The 19,823-nt window shown below is 36.6% G+C and overlaps 1 protein-coding gene across 19 annotated transcripts in view; it reads right to left on the bottom strand.

Moving 5' to 3' along the window:
- ADGRL2 (adhesion G protein-coupled receptor L2) overlaps window positions 1–17,979 on the bottom strand; it is a 393,202-nt gene extending 375,223 nt beyond the window's left edge. For 3 of the 19 annotated variants that reach the window (XM_074876363.1, XM_074876366.1, XM_074876364.1), the window contains exon 1: window positions 17,510–17,947. The gene's annotated coding sequence lies outside the window, so the exon portion shown is untranslated. Of the gene's footprint in view, window positions 1–17,509 lie in introns of all 19 variants that reach the window. The other 16 variants (XM_074876374.1, XM_074876383.1, XM_074876372.1 and 13 more) reach the window with 10 other exon arrangements.
- Window positions 17,980–19,823: the final 1,844 nt, after the last annotated feature.

The following is a 19,823-nucleotide window of genomic DNA, read 5'->3' as shown; positions in this document are numbered from 1 at the left end:
AGTGAACTTTAACTCATTTGGTTAATAAATGCTTTAGCCTTGTTAAGAGTTTTATAGTAGTGTGGGACAGCCTTGTGGAACAGAAGGAGCCTCCTTCTCTATAGCTTTTCTATTATTATTAACTGCAAGCACACATAAAAGGTACTATGTTTGCAAACTGTTATTATTCAGACCTATCAATACAAAAATTCCTTTTTAGCTAATATGCCCTCACAGCTTGAAACACACTGGCAGTTCCTGAAGTACTGGTATTTGGTCCAGACAAGCTCTGGCATAATTCCAACAATGATTCTGACCCTTAAAAGGCCTGAGACTTCAGTTAAGGCCAGTCAATCACACTGAAATGTGACAGATCTGTGTTGTGAGCAAATACTATGGAGAGGCTATGATGCTGCCCTTGCACTCATTTTATCTTACTCCTCTGAAAAGTCTTGGATCAAGTTTACAGGGCAGTATCGCTGTTTTGTGGGTTTTTTTAAAAAAAAGTGTGTTTTATTATTGCATAAGGAAGCACAATGTGAAAGTGCCTTTAGAAAACGAACATGTATTTGTCCACATGAACCACAATCACAGTGGGATGCACAGATATTTGAGTGTCTAAACGTGTGCATGCAAAGTCAGAAGGCATTGTTGAAAATAGACGTGTTCTTCAATGAGACATTTTTATTTTTTAAATTGATAATGTCTATTATGTGCAAACTGGTTTGCATTTTTACAGTTAGCAAATGTCAATAAATCCATGGCATGTAAAAGGGCACTGCTACTATGGCAGTTATTGGAATTCCATACTTTGTCAAATATATGTACCTTGTAATTCAATAATCTTTAAAAGCAATACTCATTGTGGTTTACAGTATGATACCTGACCTTTTGTTAATGTCAAATATCATTTTACTTTAGCATAGAAAATTATTATATTTATATATATATATATGATCATTATTCTTGGAAAAAATATATTAAAGAAATAGAATAGGAAACTGATCAGCTAATCAATTATTTCACATGACAGTGATTTTATGTATTATTGTTGACATTTCTGTGAGTACCCTAAACAGGCCCACAGTATAAAAGAAAACAGCAACTGGAAGTCAAAATTCTGCCTGTAATACTGGCCTGTTAGCTGAGAGTAGATAAAAACCAAAATTCTATTGTGCTGATTGGCAAGAAGAATGTAGCATTAAGTTGTTTTTCCAGCCAAGCTAGATAAAATCTCTGGCAATGGTTATACAATATATGGTTTGTAACTTTTCTTAAAGGTAGCTAAGTTAAGTACAATTTACAAAATACCTATTTAGTTGTGATAGATATCTCCAGTTCTGCCTTAAAAGCAAGCTAGCAGCAGGGGAGATAAAGAATTCGGTTCCACATTGTTAGGAGATACAGAATTTTTTTGCTACCCTAAGCAAATATTCTTGCCACTGAATGAAACATATCAGTTAAGCTTGAATCTGTTGCTTGACCAGTGTATTCATGTACATTATCTATCAGTATATTCTTTTCTTTTCATGTTGACAGGATAAATCTCATTGATTCATGTGGGTATTTGTGTTAGAGGGAGAGTATGGGTTAAAAAAGGACTCTCAAAATATGTGTATTTTTTACTTATCTGTATATATGTACATATAGGAGGAGATGCATTCCTACTGAGCAGCTGGATTATACTGAACAATCTTGCACAGAGAAGCGTATTGTCCTTTCTGTTGGGATAGACCAAGGCAGAATTTTGCACTGTGGAAGAAAAGCAATGGACCTTCTTTTTGTTTATGATGTGCGTCCAATGGTGCTGTATAGGCCAGAAAATTATTCTTTAAATAGCAGCCTTCTTCACCTTCCATACTTGGCATTGACATTGTTTTCTTTATGAGGTAAAGTGTAGAAAGATACAACACAGTCAGCGTGGCTTAGCAAGAGAGTAGTGCCAGATTTAGACTTTGTTTATGACATAGTTCTATGAATATGCAAGCAAAAATCAAAAGACTCTCCAGCTTGCAAAAAAGAATTCATTATGAAACCCCACAACAAACCTAATGAGAACTTTAACCATTCCTGATTCAAACATTATATTAGAGGGCAAGAGAGTAGCAGAGATGAATCAGTTGCCTTACTAATGTAGTGAGGCAACATTATGAAATAGTGGAGACATCAGCTTCGTTCATGAGTAGGGAGAACATGAGATTATTTTGGAATATTTATGTGGACATTTTAGGTTCTCCAGCTTTTTGCATGTTATTCATAAGAAGAAAGATGGGTTAAAACCTGGGAGTCAGAATATGGCTATTTGAAAGGGCCTTTCACCTCCAGAAGTCTCGTCGCTAAAGATAATAGAAGTCTCAACCACCTAGACAGTAATTTTTAAAAATGAACCACCATCTAGAGAAGAGAGAATTTGCCAGAGCCAGCATTTTACTACTGCTGTTACAGACTTTGCTAAATTTGGCCTGGACATTTTGCCCCTAGACATTCAGTAATTGAAATGACCAATAGAGGCTATGGCCATAGCTTAGAAAAAAGCTGTGTTGCCTACTTGTAATTCACTGCTGGTTGCTTAGCTTCCCTTAAAAGTCAACTCCTCATTTACAGTTGATATAAGTCTTTCTGTAAGGGCTGGAGAAAAGGTAATGTGACTTATGAACCTGCTTTTCAGGACACAGACAAAAGTCTTCAAGATCTCCCTGAATTGGTTGGTACTGTTTTCCATCATGGGAAGCTACTACCCCAGAGCTCTGACAGAGGAAGGAGGTCATGTGAGTTCTTTTCAATCCATTTCAGACAAAATGAGCTGGGTTAGCTCATATTCACCTTCAACAGTCCATTAAGATTTCCCAGCTCATTTTGCCTGCAATGCAAAGGAATGTGTACACAAACTCGTCCACAAGCAGAAATGAGAGGATGGCAACTTCTGGCAGAGGAAGGTGACAGACCACTGCGGGAAGAGCCAGGAATGCTTTTCCATGAATTCTAAGTCAAATCAGACAGAACACTACCTTTTATGCAAGCAAGCTAAAATCTAGCCCGATGAGGCTATTTGAGACAATTTTGTAAAGACTGGCACTCAGTGGAGAATCTTTTGCAAAAATCAACAATTAACTGACAACCATTTTAAACAAGAGTTGATCACAGGAAAACTGTTAACTTTAAAAACAAAAAGTGAATGTTTAATTCAAGTCTTATTTGCACTTTAATATATGGATATGAAAGCAGGAAATCTACCAGATTTACTGACAGATATCTTTGGAAGTAAATGCCTTTGAAAAAAGGTAGGTATTTAATTACAATACATTAATTAATGTAAATAAATTACAAATGCAAGGATTCACTGGAAAATTGAACAAAATCTCTAACATTCCTTAGAAAAATGCATGGAAATGTCTGAGAACTATGGGTCTATCCACTGGACACTTTCAAAGGCTGAAAGACAAGAGGGAATAAGAAAAACAAAGAGAGTGCTCTGCGTAGAGAAAGACAAAGAGCCCTGTGCATCCTTGACCACAGCCTAACAAAGCAATGGTGTTTGGTGGTAAAAGAGAGGCTTCAGAGTCTTTGAACAGAACCATAGACAAGCATTTAATTTCAAAATCAGTTTGAAAAACATCTGTTATTTCATGAGAATCTTAAAAGTACAGTTTTGTCCAATAGGCAACTAAAGCCTGTATTTAACCTTTAACAGATGTATCATTCCATACCCTCACAGCTCAAGTAAATTAAGTGCTTTAACCTTGGGTTTCAGGGCCTATAAGCCCAATTATGAAAACTCCTCAGGCCCAAATGTAGCATTTGGTGTCACACATAGTTCTGCTTCCCCACATAATAGCTAGTGTGTGCAGGACCAGGTCCTTAGCCAGACATAACAGCTAAGAACAATAAACCTAATGGCGGCGTGTAAGTGGCATGAATTTTAAGGTATAATATGTACTACAGAAGGATCTTGCACATATCATCTTCTCTTTTCAGTTGCAAATTTATCTCTTTTAATGTGAGAGAATGAAGTATGGAAAGAGATAAGGAAGGGAATATGACACTGGAAGCCTAACTGGTTTAGCTTAAAATGCAGCAGCGCCTACTGCTTTGTTGAAAGAATGTAACCTGCTGGTGACAGCAATCATGACTTGACAGAGGATCAATCACAAGAGTTACAAGTGCTTTGCCCTTTTTCTGATATGTGACAGTTTTGGAAAACAGCATCCTAGATAATCCCTTGTGGAACAACTTTTTGGATTATCTCTAGTGATCTTAGTTTTCCTACACAAACATAAATGTACTTCATATTATTAGCCCCAGTTAGGATAATAGCCTTGGTAACAATGAGATGCAGAATAACTAAGGAGCTTTACTGTGCTTGGCACTTACAAAAGGCACTCTGAACAAACAGAATAAAACAACAACAAAAAATGTTTAAAGCTACCTGCAGCTGCACTGTGCAACTCTGGTGGGAACAGTTTTACTGACTGTGAGGAGTTCAATTCACTCCTTGCATTTCTTCTGTTTTTAGCCAGTACAACTTTAATGAAATAGTCAGTTTAGTTTCCTTCCAAAATTCACACCTACATTAGTTTAAAATTGGAATATCACAGCAATGAGCCAGGCCCCATTTCTTTGGCCAGTGTTCATCCTATAACTACATAAGTGGCTTCCTGCATTAGCAAAATCTTCCATGCCCAATGACTAGAAGAAGATTTGAAAGATTAGGACACACAAAGTTTTGAAAGGATTTGCCAGGTTTGATATTTGCACCTGGGTAACTAGCAAAGGACAAAGTTTAGCCCTTAATATTATTTTATCCTGGCAGCATTTTAATATATCCTGGTTTGATTTTGCATCAACTCCTAACTCCTTAACAGTTTTAGATATGGTTGTGACTTACCTCTGGGGTCACTGAACAATGTTAGTTAAACATCCAGAGTGTGATATTTGATTACAGTTAAGCTTTTCCAACAGACAAGAGGAATCCATGAAGAAGATACTAGAGATGGATTTTTTAAAGAGTCTATATGGCTACAAATTCATATAGCTTATTAACATATATTTTAAGGATATTGATTCCAAAGAAGAAATGCACCCACAAAGAGAGACCCAAGATAAAGGCTAATGTGTAAATTGCTTTAAAAACTGTAGTTACTGTAATTACATGGAGCATTTTACAAGCAACTAGGGACTGCTTTGGATAGATGACTGAAATTTAATCAGTATCTGGCACAGATTGCCTTTCTTTCACACCTCACATTTCTGAAGTACTATTCTAGGGAAACCTGCTAGAATTGTGAGCCTTTATTATCACATTTGATCTCTCTACGCAGTTTCCGAAAGAGTGACTTTCCCAGATCTCACAGAAGATATGGGTCTGGGCCCTTTTTCTCAGGAGCATATGTCTTTCTTTTCATTTTTGGGCAAACTTCATTCAGTTATCCAGGCTCAGGTTTGTAATCACATGGAACGTTATGTATGAAATGCAGAAAATGTTGGTTTGTTAATGTTGCCATCCGAGACTACAAGATAAAGGAAGCATGCACAGCCCTTTGTACTCAGAGGACGTAAACACTTGTGCTAAACCTTTTATAAAATACAACTTATTTCTTCTACAGGCTTTATTTTGTTATTTGTATTAGCTGTCAAGAAACTGTCAGTTAAGAAAAGGGAGCCCCAAATGATCTATGACTTTTAAAGCAAGAAGGAAACAGAAAATAATTAGATATGGTAAATGTGAAAATTGATCTATCTGAAGAGTATGCAGTTTACAAGCAAGAAATCAATCAGTTTACACCAAACAGATTAAAATCATGTATCATTATTTTTAATGGTTCATGATGTAAAGGTCTGAAAATCTAAATAGAATTCCTGATGATTACTTTTATTAATATTCTAAGTACTGGAAGATATACTATGGCTGTCTTGATTGATTACTATATTATCTGCTTTGTAGAAAAATAGTATCCTTGACTTTTCTGCTTGTTGCTAAAATCCTTGTTACTATGCCTAATATACTCTGTCTCTGGAGTAAATTAAAGCATTTCCTTCTTTTGTACTGAGGTTTCCTTAACATTGGATTCTCAGAAATACTGGGACTGCACTGTGGCATCTGTGTTCTGGAGATCAATTTATAGCTGTTAAAGATCATAAAGAATTGCCCATTAAAACAGTTACTATTTGACAAATAACAACATTTGTGTTTAGCCTGGATATTTATCAAGCAGACAGAGCACTTATTCTTGATGCCTGAATGAAAGTCTGCATGAACAAACTTATTAATCAGTTAGTGCCTGGTTTTAAACCACCTGTCTTATTTTAAAAAACCAAACAAACCCAACCTGTACTTTTACATATATTAAAATTGCACTCCTGATTTGATAGCACAGGGAAGTGCCCATGTCAAGGTGTCATAGCCATGGGCCGTACCACCAACAAACAGTAAAAGCTTTGATATAAAAAAACCCAATTTTCTTTTTCTTGAGAAATGCTTACATATTGTTTTAATCTAACATTAGGGATCTGACGGATTATACATATGCATATTGCGTTTACGCATACAAAAACTCAAGCAGATCATGATTGCCTTTCCTCAGATATAGCAATTGTGCTGTTACTGAAGTAAATGGGAACACTGCTACTGGCCTCAACTTTTCAGAGGTTGGAAACTCTGATTCACAGAACACTTCTATATTAAAAAAGTTCTAAACTAAAAATGATCTTTGAACTACTTAATTATTTGTGAGTGAAAAACATTTTTTTTAAGCAAAATATTTTGACAAAATAAAAATGTTTCATTTAATTTTGTGCTGTATAAGATTGCGGTATTGAAAACATGTAAACAAAAATAACTTCTATGTAAAGGTTTGCTCTGAAAACACTAATATGTTACCAGTTTCCCTCCTGGTTTTGTTTCCAAAGAAAACATTGGTTAAATTGACACCATTTTGTGGAATTTATCAGCAGTGCTGGAACTACATTCTATGAAAGAAGATGGTTTCATCAAAGCTGTTTCAAGCAGCTTAGTTATTGAATCCTCAGGGGAAAAAAGCAAGCTTTATGTAGGACCCAGTCACAAAGAGTCTACTGTTTGCTAGTAAGGGATCAGCATAACTAAAATAAAGAGGTATGGATAAGACAAAAGTTTCTAAGGAAAGCTTTGTGGTTCATCATTCTACTTAATTTCTCTGAGGATTATGTAAGAGTTGTTAAATGTTGTGATTTCTGCTCAAATTAAACACAGCATATGACTATTTAATTTGTTTACTGTTCAAACTACTACAGTTATAGCATATATTTTAACAGCAAATTATGAACTTGGCCCCTATATTTTATTGTATGTATTCCGCATGCAGTATCAACGCTGGTTCTTAAGGTTAGGTTCAAAATCCAAGGAACTTATTTCAAAAAGGAATGAATAATAGGAATACCATTTTCTTCCATGAATAATTATATCCTGTGTTTATAGAGCATTTATTTTTCAAAGCTATATACAAATATTAACCAAACAATGATCATAACATCCTTGTGTGCCAGGTTTTACACATAAAGAAATGAGAAAAAAAAAAAGATATATAAAATACAGTGCCTAGCACTTTAGTAGCTTGAAACCCCAGTTATAGAACTAAAGTAATGCAAATAACAATAATGGTACAGGAGAAACCTTTCAAGTTTGAGTGTCTAACTGGCTTGATTTTCATAGGTTTAGACTTCTGAGCACTCATAGCTCCCTTTGAAGTTGATTGAAAATGTGAGTGTCAGCACACATTAAAATCAGACCACTAATTTAGATGCTTAAACGTGAATTTTAAATTCACAACTTTAAGTTTGAAAAAATTCACCTAGGTGAGTTTTCCAAAGGTACCTTACAAACCAGTGTCAGAATTAGGAGATTCTTGACTTCCAACACCTTGTCTTCAGAGAGATCTCAGCACAGACACTATGGGCTAAATGAATCACTTACAAAATAACAGATCTATGCAGCTAAAGTGAGTTGGTGTGGGCAGGGACTATTTCACGCTATCATAGTCCAAAGATTTGTATGAGATACTGCAAGAACAAGAGAAACGTCCCTTCCTCACAGAGCTACCTAGTTGCAAAAACAGCTGATACAACACTGCTTCAGGGAGAGGACTCTGAAGTCTAGTCATTTTACATAAACCCCTTTTCTCACCCACTTACATGTTACCTCCTACCATGTTACAGAGAAAGCCCTCACAAAACTGACTGGAATAGCTATGCTATCATCTACAAAACTCCTATGGTTTAGCTTTCTTTAGACTTAGACACTGTCCAGTGTCCTAAGGTCACTTCCTGAGCTTCAGTGGAGCACGAAGAGTTTTTCTTTCTATGTACATAGGACCCAATTCTGGTTGTTACTGTGCAGATATTATTGAGAGAAGAGAGACTATGAGGAGCATCTTTTTCATCAGCTGACAAGTCACAGGAGATGGCCATAGTATAGAAAGGGTATTCCTTGATCTGTATGACTTCCTAGCTTTGATGAGGTGGACAAAGTTTCCTTTTATGTTACATCTGCAGCAAGTCCTTAGAAGTAATAACTTGGACACACTATGAGTCTCTAAAATTGAAATAAGGGTTAGAGCTGGTGAATTCTGTCTAGTGACAACTCTCTATGTAGATATGTCTCAGGATATGTCTATCTTAGTAAATACTACCACTCACTAGAAGTCAGTGTATTGTGAATTATCAAACACTGAGAACCCAACATAAATGTGCATATTTCAAGGTATTTTAATTTGGGTTAGTAGTTCTAGCTTGGTCCTGTAGTCTGAATGCCCACGACTGGTCAGATCCCATCAGAAGCATTCCTGAAACACATCCTCTAGGTTAGTGATATCTAGTGATAGAAGGAACAAGGATGGTTTTGGATGTGGGCCAAAGCTCAGTAATTTGGGAGGACAAGGAGATTTGCTTCAAGAGTGCACTCCTAATTTATGTGCACCCTCACGAAGGTACACCCTCCATGCACTCACATGTTGCTTCTGTAGCTTGGTACTTCCAAGGCCAACATACATCAGGAGTTTGCCTACAGCGAGGCTCTGAAAGGTGGGTACCAGTCAAACAACTCAGCCCTACAAACCTATGAAACAGAGGAGAGGCAGAAGCTGGGAGTTACAGTAAGCTAAGCCTGATTATTACAAAAACGTTGTCTGATCCTTTTAACGATCAGGAACAGATACTACAATCTCACTTGCTAATGCCCCATCTGAAAGTCCTGCTCATGCCCAACTGAAAAGAATGAAATAATAGACTAATGCTATAGCTGTATTAAAACTGCATAAAATCCAAACAATATTGTAAATAAGGAAAGTTTACTATGGCTCAGTGTATTTTCTTTCTATTTTATTTTGGGAGAGAATGAGGCATATGAACATCAGAAAAGAGTCAGCTTAAATTGTGATGCTTGCAGCTTTAATTATGAGCAACCCCAAGTCTCTGTGTTTACAGAAGAGAGATTACCTACATGTTATTTGAAAACCATTTGGTGTAAGTTTATAGTGGTAACAGGCAAGTCTAATTTTCTTTCATACTTAGGATTTAATAGGTACAGAATGCTGCCCAAGGGAAAAAAAAATGAACAAGTAGTAACTTGATATTTATTCTACACAGACGTGAAGAAAGCTCAAAGAAATACACAATGTCTGAAACATTGACATGTATAACTATTTTAATTGTAATGTTGCTTTTCTAATAGAATTTTCTGCTATGGTACAGGTTGAAATAGTTGCAACACTTTCCAGGCAAAAAACCCCACCCCAAAACCAACCCCCAAACCCCAAAAACCACCACAAAAAAATCAGTTTGGAAAAGCTTACGGTGTAATCATAAAAATTGCACCAAGTATGTACAGTCTGAAGTTGAAAATATGGTATTAACATTTTGTATAAATGATGCTGTCTTTTCTAGGCCAGATTATTTTGTAAATATAGACTCCTTTCACTTCTGATATTTCTCATCTATCCTGGAGAATATTACTGAAGAATCCTCAGATGTTTTCAAGTGCAGAGATCCACAGCCCTGCCATTTTGTCTGCAGTAAGTGACTAGGAATATGGGGGAATGAACAGGGCCGTGGTGGGAATCCTAAAATTTCATTAGCCCTCCTGGTAAATCCATGTGCAGAAACAGAAACATTCCTGCAATATAAGCATCGTTACTATTTTTCCTTTTTTGCAGATGGAAGTGAGGCATAGTCAATATAGGTGATTTTCCCAAGAACATGTGGAAAGTTTGAGGCAGAACCAATATGTGGAATGCAACTTCATCCTTGCTCTTAGTTCACGCTCACTTGCATCTGGATCTCCTCCTGACACCAGACCCTGAAAGCCTGAATCATCACGGGTTCTTTAATGTGCTTAAACTAAAGCCTATATGAAACATACGGGCCATTATTTTAAATTAACCTACCTATTTTTACAGTGGATAACTTTCATTGATATTTATATTCATAGCAAATGTATTTGGTGCCTCAGTTCCTTTTTTAACACAAGAACTGTCATTTGTGTTGCATTTTAAGCCAAATTAAATTATAAAAATACTCAGTTGTGTAACTATCAACACCATGGTATTTTTTCTTATTACGGAGACAAACAAGGAGTACATTGGAAAAAAAATTGTGACTCTCATTTCTGATCCTAATGAAGCAAGTAACCCATTATACCAAGGTTAATTTGTTGACTCATGATTTCCACTTATCCAATGATATACTGAATCATATGAACAAACCTCTACATCTAATCAGGTTTTTTTATTGAATCCTGACCTTTTATACACCTTCTTCTTGATTATGAATGACAGTGACCTTTATCTAATTTAAAACACACATACTGATGCAAAAATATGCAAAGTACACATGTAAATTCTGAATTAAGATGAAGATGTGCATAATCTTCCAGGGAGAAATTGCTTTAGAGAGAGATGTTTATATTAGGGCCAATTGAGGGTATGTGGGGAGAAAAAGTGAATTAGTCAGAACTCAGATGGGTTTAGATGAACAGCTGCGGAGATACTGAAGACTGTTTAGATTTTCTCAGCTTCTATTTAGAATCCTGAAATGTCAATATAAATATCAATTTTTATTATGCTATTCAGCATTTTACGACATTCATGAAATGATCAAAATGCAATAAAGTCAGACAAAATACCTCTTCACCTAAGATTTGGCAAACTGCACCTCAGTATTGCATTTATGTTTCACTCAAAATACATAACATTCATTTTCTACAACACAAAAGCTGGGTCAAATTCACATTATAAAAGCTGGCTGGTTCACTTTGCCATTTATCTCATTAAAGGGGGAATGGTATGAGCATCATCTGGAGATGGTCTTTTTATTTCAGGATATAATTAGGAACTGCTGTAAATGCTGAAAAATAAATAAACAAATATAAGAGGAGCGACTCCCAGGGAAAAAGAACTCCCTAACTTTCCTTTTGCTTTTTTTTGTTCATCACTAATGGGTCTGCATTGAAATTACTAAAGATGAACCCAGCCATGGGCACAGTCTGAACTGCTGTGTAATCCTATAATCCAGTCTCTCTTTTCACAAGTCATTCCTTCCTCTGAATTGCTGTGAACCTAAGTTGTAGATCAGCGGCTTTGCTCTAGCCTCGCTCTTAAAAAAAAATATTTTAAAATATACATATACATACAGAAAATTTGCAAAACTTGGTGTAAAGACTGTCAAAGCAAAAATCTAACAAACACATTCCTCTGAGAGACTCCAACCAAACAGTACCTGGCATTAGCATGTACTTTCATGATTAACAACAGGGGGTTGTCAGACTGCTATTTCTGAAATAAACAGATTTATCCTGACAGATAATCAGCAGTTTGCACTACTTAATACATGTTATCATCTGCCACTGACATCATTACATTAAAAGCACACTTAGTATAGTCTTTTGTAGGAAATTAAACAGGTCTTATGATACACTTTTGGTGGATTTTTTGAGGGGATAGAAGGAAGCCCGGAGAAGAGACTGGAACATTAGAGAAAAGATACATGCCAAACAAGACAGGGAAGATCCCCAGAAATGCCATGCTGTATTTAGTTTTTCACAATCTAGGAATGTAATTTCTAAATAAATTAAAACCAAATGTTCTGGCTGTAAACCATGTCAGACTTTCAAGCAGCCTTTTATAATGTCCTTGCCTGTCCCTCATATTACCCCAAAGCTCTTCTGCATCTGTCTGTCTGTCCTGCCTGCTCCACATAATAACTAACCACATAACACACATTCGTGGAACACTTTTGATCTGCATAATTTTCTGGCAAGCTCAACATTTATCTTCTTTAAATTTCAGCCATCTCTCTCTGTGGGCCATCCCTCCCTCCCCTGAAAAAAGACACCAGGTTACACATAACTCGCTGGACAGGAAGTGCAGAAGCTACTGGAACTATAGAAAAGTTTGGTGCAGGCCAGTTCCATGACCTGCTGGAAATGTGGAACAAGGTCACTTACACACGGGGTCCCTGTGGATCCCCTCTTCTGAGCTGCCTGCTCATTCAGCTGGCTGTTTCTCTAGTGATCAAGTTTGGACTCAACATGGACAATGAAGTTTTAGTAAAAAAAACTTAATATATCTTAATATATCTCCCTTATATCCTCCAAGTAAACCATTCTTGCCTCAGTTGTAAAGGTGATGGGAATTATATATCCTCAGGTTCACTGGAGCAAATTCTGAAATTTCTTTCTGGTTTTAAATTTTAGGTTGTCAATTAACATTATACTATTACTGTTCTATGAACTCACCTAACTCAGCTAGTGCAAAGACTGGGTAACAGAAATTGCATGGGGGCTGTTAAGTGACTTTAACAAGTATTTCAACCTCTTCCTCAGTGTCATAGACTATTCTGTAGGGGCAAGACAGATATCAAAGTCCTGGCTCTAAGTGGCCTGTTGTGACTAGCTTTATTTCTCCAGAGACAGAACCTGCATCCCTCTTTCAGTCCTTTGTCTCATGTGGGATGCATTTCATCTCCTGCCTTCTTCCTTCCTAACTTGGTAGAAAGAGAAGTAAGAAATAGTGGCTAGATACTGAAGGATTTTTATCCATTCACACTCATGCATTTTCACATAACACCCCCCCCAAAGTTAAAAAAAACCCCAACCCCCCCAACCAAACCGGCAGAATTAAAACAATGGGAGGGATGAAGTCCCTTACATGACAAATGTAACCTTTAAATAAAGAAGTGGTAGCATCACACAGACTTTAAATACGTCTTAATTCCTGTGTACTCTGTCTCTTATAAAACCTAACCTTTGAGAAATATGTAGGTATTGGTTAAGCATCTCTTACCCTTCTTTTTCCCTTTATTCTTCTCCCTAACATTTCAGTTGCAGTTAAAAATAATGCAGAATTTTGCCACAGATCTTTTGCCTCAGGTACACTGGACAAAGCTTCAGCATCTGATACTCTGATATGGAATGAAGAAATAAATGCTAATCTAACCATGTGATTTCAGTGGTTTATTTTATTTCTATTTTTAATAGTGTTGAATTTCTACTGATCCGTATTCTGCATATTTCTTGTACTCAGTGATGTTTGAGGTTGCTGAGATTTTCATTTGCATTAGATTTTTTGTGTCCAAAGGTCAAATGAGCATTGCTTTTAAGTCAGATGTCTACTGGCTGCATTTCTAATAGTTAATCTTTTCACACTGAGAGAAAGGAAAAAGTGAGAGACAGTTCAAGCTATCCCAAATAAACAGACAGAAGTAAAGCAACAATTACTTTTCCTGTGTGGACTGCTGTTGCTCATTTCTCCTCAAAAGATAACACTCTCTGACATAACGTCAGATAACCATGTTCCATGTTTCACAGACTTGCCATTTAAAGATTCATTTCCACTCCACTTATTTTCTTTTATCTGCCCCTCTTTTGGTGCATTTCATCTGTGAAAATTTTAGTGTAGGCTCCCCAGAAGAGGTAACAGGGATAGAGGGATGCAAAAGGATCCAACTTGACTTAAAACACCTCTAGAAATTATAAAGAGAGTATGATGGGACAGAGAAATGAAATGTTCTCATGAGAATAGTTTGCATAAAATTCTCAACTGTTACTAAAGCTTCAGTGCAGTTCCTGGGGAAGATGGATATATAAAGCCTTAGGTTAATTTCAGTCATTACCAAGCATTTTACATTTGCTGAAGAATTCCAAACATATAAAAGGATGTCAATCTAAACCTTTAGACATAAATAAATAAATAAATAAATAAATAAAGAGCAACTTCAAAGGCTGTCAGTAGGCAAGTTACGGATCCAATTCAGCTTTTAACCCCTAGAGGTATAAGCACACTTTATCTGCAAAAGAAATGCAAGGTCTGTATTCTACAACATTACATTTTAATAATCTACTCTACAGTACAAGGCAATGATAAAAATGATATAATTGTGTATGTAAGTTGATGAGAAGCTGTGAGGAATGTATTCTTTCTATGCAGTTATAGAAAATACTGACAAATCATTAACCAAGGGCTTTGTTGACAATTATATTTCCCATTTATAACTGTACCTTTTCTCAAAGACTCTACCACTTACTTTTTAGGATTCCCAAATTTTGTTCCTTCTCTAGAATATTTTTAAGGTATAGTTCAGCAAATGTACCTGCTTAGAGCTGAAAGCAACTAAGGACTTTAAGAAGTCAAATGGAACTTATTAACAATCCCTATAGCATCCATTTAAGATGATAATTTATATTTTTAAGTGTCTTCTGTAAAACCAGCAGAATAGAACCTGATGGGAGTAAGAGCCCTGCATGATATACAGCTACAAGGTTTACTGCATCCTATAGATTCTGCTGCAAGGCACACTACAGCAGAGTATCAGGTAACTTATCTTGAAGAGATGTTTGACTGAGTTACTATAGCAATGGCAAGTTTGCAGAGACAGAGGAAGAAACCACACCAATAGAAAAAAGGCACTGGTTGTAGGAGGACACTAACAATCTTGTTTAGAAAACTGTGTAGTCTACACTAGGCTGAAATCCAACACAAAGGTTCACTCCATTGAGAGTTTACTGAAAATACATTCAGAGGCCTAAATAATATAAACGCCTGATTTCTTCTCATTTATTTCAGTGTATCAAGGAATTAAGCTGAGTTATGTCAGGTAAACCTGGTGAACCTACAAGAAGAATTGAGTACATAATTTGGAAGTAACTGTATGAAATGATGATGATGACTCACTAAGGAACACTTTTGTCCCTGTAAGACATTGGTCATTCGGTAAAAGGTGGAAAGGAAGCAGGAAATAACTGTCTGCTGCAACAATATTTTAATCCACTTACAAAAAATCTTCCTTGGAAAGGCCTTTTTCTCCCTTTTTCATATCTCCAGTGGTGAGTCATCTAATCTCATCTCTGTATATTACTAAACTCCACAGGGATCACCTTTACTTCCCAACTTTATCCTGGCCAGAGATTCAGTCAGACAAAAGATCCTTAATGTCTTTCCTTAAATTCAGCTCTCTTCTCTAAAATCCATTCCCCTCCTCTTTCAGAGAATGAAAGTCTTTTTTAGAAATGCTTTTTTCCCTTCTTTTTTTCTTTTCTTTCTTCTGGAGGGGGGGTGTGGGGGTGTGGGGGGCAGGATGCTTGTATCAAATCTCTCTTTTCTACAAATCAAAATTGCTTTGTGTGAAAGAAGTTGCTGGGAAGAATATATTTTTATTTTTATTTTTCCCTGTCTAAAAAGGATTCTAAAATTTTACTTTTAAAACTCATAGATCAAAAATACATGATTGTTCTCCCTAAGTAACATTAATTTACTCAAAAAACTCTGCACTTGAAAGAGTTAATAAAAATTCTAATTACAGGATAAGAAAGAAAGGTCAGACTCCACTTACATCATTGTGAAGGGCTTTTATTACACACTGCTATAAAACATATTTCTTTTTTCAGTTGCCATCCTCACAGGGTAACCTGCATACCAATAGGATCTCCAAAATGCCATGAAGCAAAAGATATTTATCTGCTAAATTCTACGTACAGTAACCTAACAAATGCCAGAGAAAGAAAGATTGCCCTCTGCACAGTAATACTTGTGTAGATGTCTTCTTTATGCTAACAATGACAAGGCTCTCTAGGTTTGTACTGTACTCCAAAATCAGAATGCGTTTTTTTCAAAAAGCAGACTGTATATCAAAGAGAAAAGATGCACATTTTAGGCACTGAAATACTTAATATAGTGAGCAAGTACTCTTTCGTGAAGCATGCTAACTAAAAATATCTAATCGAAAAAGGTGAAATGGAAAATGTATGCCTCAAGTGTTCTTGAAGAAATTAGACAGGATATGTTTGGTAATATCTATGCTTCTCTCTCTATCCTGGCTGGTCAACTAAATTTTCACTTTAAATTCTGTCTAAATCTTCACAGAACTGTTGTTTGATTAACTTGGGTGTGTTAGATAGTAAGTCTATACAAAAGCGGGGTGGCTCCAAAGCTAATCATTGTAATTTCTTAATTCCAGCTGTGCAACAACAAACAAGAACTTTACTGTGGGACAAGTGTAACTCAGAATAATTCTATTTTTTTCAACACATTACTCTTCAAATCCATTATTTGTGATTTAACACATCCAAAGTTGTTTTTATAGTTATTTTAATCATTTGTATCCCTAAATTCGGACAAATTCCAAGAAATATACATAAATAAATGCAAAATTTAATGTCTGCTTTCATAAAAGCAGTGTGTGCTGTCAGATGCATTAGTTCAATGTTTCATGTGATGTATGCTCAAAGTTAGAATGTAACTAATGAAGTAGTGCCTGACTTTCCTTTTCTTAAGGAGTTTTGTAAGAATCATATTCAAATAGTTGTTTCTGAGTTGCACTTTGTTTGCAGAGCAAGCACTGCCTGTCCAACCTTTCTGAACAATAGATACTAACAGAGAACTGTGAGGGTTCCATTTCACCACTTCTGCTGGCAATTCTATTAACTGTATGTTTATCTTGTGGTCTAAATTTAAAACAAGCCCATTTGCAGTGAGGCCTGGAGTTTCCTTGTTTACAACACTGCAAAGAAAAAGTAACCTTTTTATTTTTGTTTAAACCTTTCAACAGTTTGTTCTGCTCCAAAGATAGCAGGTTTCAGGCCAGAAAGCTCTCTTGATACTATTTTCCTTTGGGGGGGTACAGACCACTGTATTAACTTACATAGACATTAGAAAACATTTTAAAAAGGAAATACAAACTTGACTGAAGATTACATTTGTAGATTAGAAAGCTGCTGCTCTAAGATCCTACCTGCCACTATGAAAAGGAAAAGAAAACTGGGGGGGGGGGGGGGGGGGGGGGGAGAGGTGGGGGGGGCGCCGTGTGGCAGCTACAGAGCTGGCTAAATAAACAGTAAAACAGCCGTTTAAACAGTTGCACCTATACACACAAGTAACAAAAGCATCAGGCACCTGGCGCAATTCTATTAGGACCTAATTCTGACAACAATATGCATCATTATAGTGGGATCTGATAATGAGCAAACACTGGAGGCATTACATGTCTTTAGAAGAATCAGACTTCCTACCTTAGTAAGACTGATAGAAGGTAAGTCCCCTTTAAAGAAAGTTGTAAGTAAAACCAGGCAGCAGTTGCAGTAAATTGAGTCCTTTCAGTCACTGTATACATGCAGCAGTTCTGCAATAAGGGAAAAATATAATGGGAGGAGCAGCTGTGAACGAGTGACCTCCTGAAGCTGAGTTCTCTTTGTGAATCAAGCACTGGGAGCCAGTGCCTCTGATTTGCATGGATTATCTCCACTTGAACAGATACATTTAAAATAACTGGCATAGGGGCACAGGGATTAAAAAAAAAAAAAAAAAAAAAGAAAAAAAAAGGAAGAGTAAGTGAGTGAGTGAGTGAAGGAGAGAGGGGAGCGGAGGAGAGCGAGGAAGGAGAGAGGAGATCGGGGCGCTTGGCTGGATACGCTGGTTCAGGCAGAGCTGTGTCTCAGAAGAGCTACAGCTCCCTCTTCATGTCACAGTTGTAAGATGAGGAAAGCTGTCATTATGGTCGAGTTTAAAACAGATTTCTTCCCACCCCCCCCACCCCCCCCCCCCCCCCCCCCCGCTCCTCCAGCTTCTGATGGTCCATTTGATCAGATTTCTATAAACACTTAATAACTCAGTCTGTCATGCAGCTAGGGTTTTATACTGCAAGCCTCAAATGATTATAAATCTGGTAAACTCTGCTAAATGATTTTGAACACGGAAATATTTTGAACAGAGTAACTTGTACAAATGGTGATGGGGTATTTCCAAGTGTGCCTTGACAGATTTATTATTTGTGAGTGTGCAGGTGTCTTTAAAATAGTTAAGGGAAGGCAGCATTCAAAGCACTTCTGTGCAGGAGGATCACTAACAGGATGATGGTGTGTGATCCAGCCAGTATTTTCAACGTTATCTAAAATCTATCAAGACAAAAGAGAGACAAAACATTTGCATTCAACCACTTCAGAATTTCTCCTTTATTACCATAAATACCACAAACATTACCTGTTGCACATTTTTGATTTGATTTAAATGCAGTACTTAAGCTGATTAGAGAAATATGAGAGTATGTTCAACCCTCTTGAACCTGCATCCAATCCAAGAGGAAACTGAACTTTTTTTTTGTTTTGTTTAGAGTACTTCAAATAAGTTATTTTTACACCATGGTATAGAATTTTGTGAACCTCTACATGTATTCATTCTGCTCAGAAATTAGACCAAAATCATGGGAAGAAAGGAAAATGGCTGACCACATGTCCTTTCATCACTGGCTGAAAACATGAATGGATGAAATCAACATTCTTTGAGAATTATTATTTGGTGAGATTCGGTGGGACAAAACGTCCTATATTAGCAGTTAAAACAGTTGAACTTTGTCTTGTAAGAAGCATGTCTTACTGTAAATACTGCTTGTTCAGAGAGGGCTGAATTCTGACTCCAGCTCATCTGCACATCAAGCTGAGTTGAACATGAGTCTGTTCCTGTTTCTGATCCACATTTCTGGGGTAAAGGCCTAAGAGTTCTCTTTGTAGGATCCCAGCATTTACTTGTAACACAGACTCCAGAATAATGCCTCTATCTGAACAGAATATATGGTAAGTACTATACTTAATCCAGTCATGAAAAATTGCTTCTTGGAAATAATCACATTTACAGTAAAATTTGCTGCAGATAAATGATCACATAGATATTGGACAAAGTAGAGGAGAATATATTTGGATTTTCTAATAAATGCTATGTGACACAGTTATTGGTGTCTGCCTGAGCCCCATAAAGTTCTTCCTCTGAGAAATGTTCTTGGTTCACTGGAGAAGGTTTGGGAGTTTGATTGTTTTATTAAGAGAAGGAGATGATCCTTCAACTAGACTCTGTATCTAAATATTTACCCAGATAATATTTAACCTGGCTGAAATCTCATCCTTCCTTATGAAAGTTCCAGAACTTCTCAACAACTTCTCAATATCTTACTTGTATGTTGAACCCCAACTTTTACTTCTTATTTTCTCACTTGTTCTTTTTCCAGTGACCACTCACCAGGTAATAACAGATGAATTTGTCTCCAGCAGGGCACTCAGAAGTCTAGTCTCAATATCAAACCTGTATATGATAGCTGTGGAAAGCAGCCTCCTGGTTGATAGATGGCTTTGAAAAAGATGGACTGTGAACCAAATTTGCTCCTATTACTCTGCACCCTGCAATACACTCCTCAGTCCTGCAGTATGCCAAGCTGATAATGGCATAACTATTCAGTCCCACCAACCCACATGTCACTGGCAGCAGGGAAGCCCAGAAAAAGAAATAAATATCCAGCAATGAGAGGGATTTTCACCTTAAAGGTACAGATAAGAGGAA

Source organism: Strix uralensis, chromosome 8, assembly GCF_047716275.1.
Source record: "Strix uralensis isolate ZFMK-TIS-50842 chromosome 8, bStrUra1, whole genome shotgun sequence".
Lineage (NCBI taxonomy): Eukaryota > Metazoa > Chordata > Aves > Strigiformes > Strigidae > Strix > Strix uralensis.
Note: the sequence above shows the minus strand (reverse complement) of the source record. Positions and strands in the feature narration are given on the sequence as shown.